Source organism: Gekko japonicus, unplaced genomic scaffold (genome assembly GCF_001447785.1).
Source record: "Gekko japonicus isolate JY-2015 unplaced genomic scaffold, Gekko_japonicus_V1.1 scaffold5516, whole genome shotgun sequence".
Taxonomy (NCBI): domain Eukaryota; kingdom Metazoa; phylum Chordata; class Lepidosauria; order Squamata; family Gekkonidae; genus Gekko; species Gekko japonicus.
The window spans coordinates 9745-13458 of NW_015166000.1; positions in this window are offsets into that span (position 1 = coordinate 9745).

The following is a 3714-nucleotide window of genomic DNA, read 5'->3' on the forward strand; positions in this document are numbered from 1 at the left end:
TGGCCCGCATATCCTCACCACACTGAACAAACTTCATAGAACCATAGAATGTCAGAGTTTGAAGGGAACTTGCAGGTCATCTAGTCCAACCCCCTGCACTCTGCAGGAGCGTAGCCAAAAGACAGCCCTACATACCTACAACATACCCGAAAGAGGGTCATCCAGCCTCCGCTTGAAAACGTCCAGCGAAGGAGCCTCCACCCCCTCCCAAGGCAGACTGTTCCACTGCTCAACCACTCTGACAGTCAGGAAGTTTCTCCTGATATTTAGCCGGTATCGACTCCCTTGTAGTTTCCACCCATTAGATCTAGTCTTGCAATCCCGCTGGGGAAGGCTGGGCCAAGTCTGTTACATTTTTTCATTTCGAGAATAAGGGGGGGGGGTCGGGAGCTTAGCGGAAAAGAGCGCCCGCTTGGCATGCAGAAGGTCCCAGGTTCAAATCCTGCCATTTCTCATTGAAAGGACTGGGAACCGTGGGATGCAAAAGACCTACTCTTTCTCTGCCAGAGGAGACAGGACAGACCTTGACAGACCTCCACCCGAGCAGGAGGCGGCCTCGTGCGTTAGGAAGGACCAGGGTCAGAAGTCAAACTGCTTGGGCCCTTCGCACAGCAGTGATCCACAACTCCGATCAGGTTAGACTTTTGCACACGATGAGAGCCACTGCAAAGCACGCTGGCCTGGCCTCCAGTGGGGAGTGCCACGGACTAGGGCACAGAGTCCAGACGGCCGAGAATACAACCGAAGCTGGAATCTCTGTACCATAAAACCCAACGTGGGTCACACAAGTCCCAAATCTGGCGATTAAAATTCTGCAAACCAGGCATGTTCACAGCCTGGGCCAAATTCACACTCATCCGACATTTGGAGACAAGCAGGGCTATTTTTGGGCAGGAACGCACAGGAGCGGAGTTCCGGCTGGCTCCCAAGTTGGCCACGCCCAGCAGGAACGCATTAGCATAATAGGCCACACCCAACAGCAGGAACTCATTAGGACTGGCTACATTAGGGGTGTGTGGCCTAACATGCAAAGGAGTTCCTGCTACCAAAAAAGCCCTGGGTTTTGACCACAAACAAGGTCAACAGAATAAGAAGCAAAAGGTGGGTGTGGCTGGATGAGCACACTTCTGGTAACATGGGGGTGCGGCCTAATGTGCCAATGAGCTGTGCTGTCAGGGGTGTGGCCCAATAGGCTAATGAGTTTCTGCTGTTGGGTGTGGCCTATTAGGCTAATGAGTTCCTGCTGGGCTTTTTCTACAAAAAGAGCCCTGGCAGACAAGCACTTTATCCCTTGACCACCTATTATCCTCAGAAAGAAAGATGTGCCAGGGAAGAAAGCACGACGACGTGCTCTGCTGTGCATCATTAAGCAAGGAGCTCTCAACAGCAGTCTTTGCAAGACGCATGGCACCTCCGTCCGAAGTGGCCAGTGCTACCCAGCATCCCGGTCTGGGACCTGGGATGGAAGTCCTCGCCGGCAGTGAAGTCTCTGGGCTGCTTTGTATTGATTGCTTTCTCTGTCATACCCGCCCCCCCTTCAGTAAAATGCATTAATCCAGACAGCACCTGATCTGTGAGACCCTAATTTTATAAACCTCTTATCGTGACCAGCGTTCCCACTAAGCTGAGTCAGTGTGAGCCAGCTCACAGTTTTTTAGCCTCCGGCTCACACATTTTTGTCTTGGCTCAGGAAGGAGGGCTCCAGAGCAGACTAATTTGTGCAGTAGCCCAACCACTCACTCACAACTCCCATGCCGGTCGCTCACAAAGTAGGATTTTTGCTCACAAGATCCAGAGCAGACTCATTTATGCAGCAGCCAAACCACTCACTCACAACTTCCATGCCGGTAGCTCACAAAGTAGGATTTTTGCTCACAGGACTCCACAGCTTAGAGGGAGCATTGCTGGCAACCTGACCCCAAGCAGACTGCCCCTTCAGTGGGCGGAAGGCTTTGCGAGCCCAAACGGCCAAGGCAAGCAGAGTGGCCGACCCAAAATATTGCAAAGAGGCCCAAACTAAACACGCTTTGGAGCAAACCCCTCTAAGGGAAAATGTTGGCAAGTGGCTGCCAAAGTCCGACTGGGAAGCAGAGTCACGCCACGAGGCGGCAGAGCCAGCAAGCCGCACGGTCCTGGCGTCTGGCGGGCGGGAGGCGAGCGTTCAAAAGCCAGAGCTGTCAGCGGGCGGCCAAAGGCTGCTGACGGGAGCCAGGGTGGAAAAAACCCAACGGCACCAAGTCTTGCAGCCACACCGGAGAGACCCCAAAGACCACCCACACTCCCAATTGGGGGTCCTCAGTGTCTCCACAGACACCTCTCCAGGGACCTGCCGAAAGCTTTTAGGAAGTGGGCGGGGCCGGGTGGGGCTTTTGCCCAGCAAGGCTTCTGATTGGCTATGCATTTAAAAAAAAAAAACCCATTGCTTTGGCAGCAGCTGTCACCACAGCGCAAGGATCTCCACTGTGTGACTGGAAAGTAGGCTGCGGCAGCCATTTGGTGGCCGGCTCCACCTCCTGCAGCAGCCATTTTGTGGCTGGCTCCACCTCCTGCAGGCACCCATTTTGTGGCTGCACCCACCACTAAGGGGAGGGGGTTGGTCTGCTCTAGGGTCCCCCAACACACCAGCCCAGATCTGGCCGCCGGGGGGAACTCCATCCCCAAAGGGCCTGAATCGGGCTGATGTGCCTGGCACAATGATGTCAACCAGAGGTGACATTATCACACTAGGCATGTCGTCGGGGGACGCCCTAGTGGTCGACCTTAAAACTCTATGGTACCATAGAGTTTTAAGACTGAACGCTAGAGCGTCCCTCAATGATGTGCCCGGCATGACAACGTCACTTCCAGGTGACATTATCGCGCCAGGCATGTTGTCAGGGGACACTCTAGTGGTCGACCTTAAAACTCTATGGTACCATAGAGTTTTAAGACTGAACACTAGAGCGTCCCTCAGTGATGTGCCCGGCATGACGACATCGCTTCCAGGTGACATTATCGCGCCAGGCATGTTGTCAGGGGACACTCTAGTGGTCGACCTTAAAACTCTATCATACCATAGAGTTTTAAGACTGAACGCTAGAGCGTCCCTCAATGACGTGCCCGGCATGACGACGTCATTTCCAGGTGACATTATCACACCAGGCATGTCGTCGGGGGACGCTCTAGTGGTTGACCTTAAAACTCTATCGTATTATAGAGTTTTAAGACTGAATGCTAGAGCGTCCCTCAGTGACCTGGCAGCCCTACCCACCATGCAGGGTCAGAATTCCAAAGGCGTCTGCAGGCTCAAAGATGTTGTGGACCCCTGCGGTGACTGGAAACAAGGTCCTGGGGGAGGGGGTGTCCGTGGGAGTTTGTAGTGTCGATATACTCTAGAGCGAGATGAAAAGGGGGGGTGGTGGAAATAAAGCACGTTCCTTAAACCCAGGTGACTTCTCAGAAATGCCCCAGTTACACGACCATTCATACTAGCTTCTGAGGACTAGTTTTTTGGCTTCACGCCCACCTGGCCCAAGAGGGCCTTATTCTGCTCCAGAGTGTTTTCCCCTGAGCCGGTCTGTAAACAGCACACGAAACCCATTCTGTGGACAGGATCTGACCGCTCTGCTCAGCTAACGGTGGTGACGTTCTCCCGGTCAAGGAGGCCTCTTCTAACCCAAGGGCCTCCTTGAGACCTTCGCCTCTTTGGATAGAGGCCCTGGCTCTGTGGAAGAG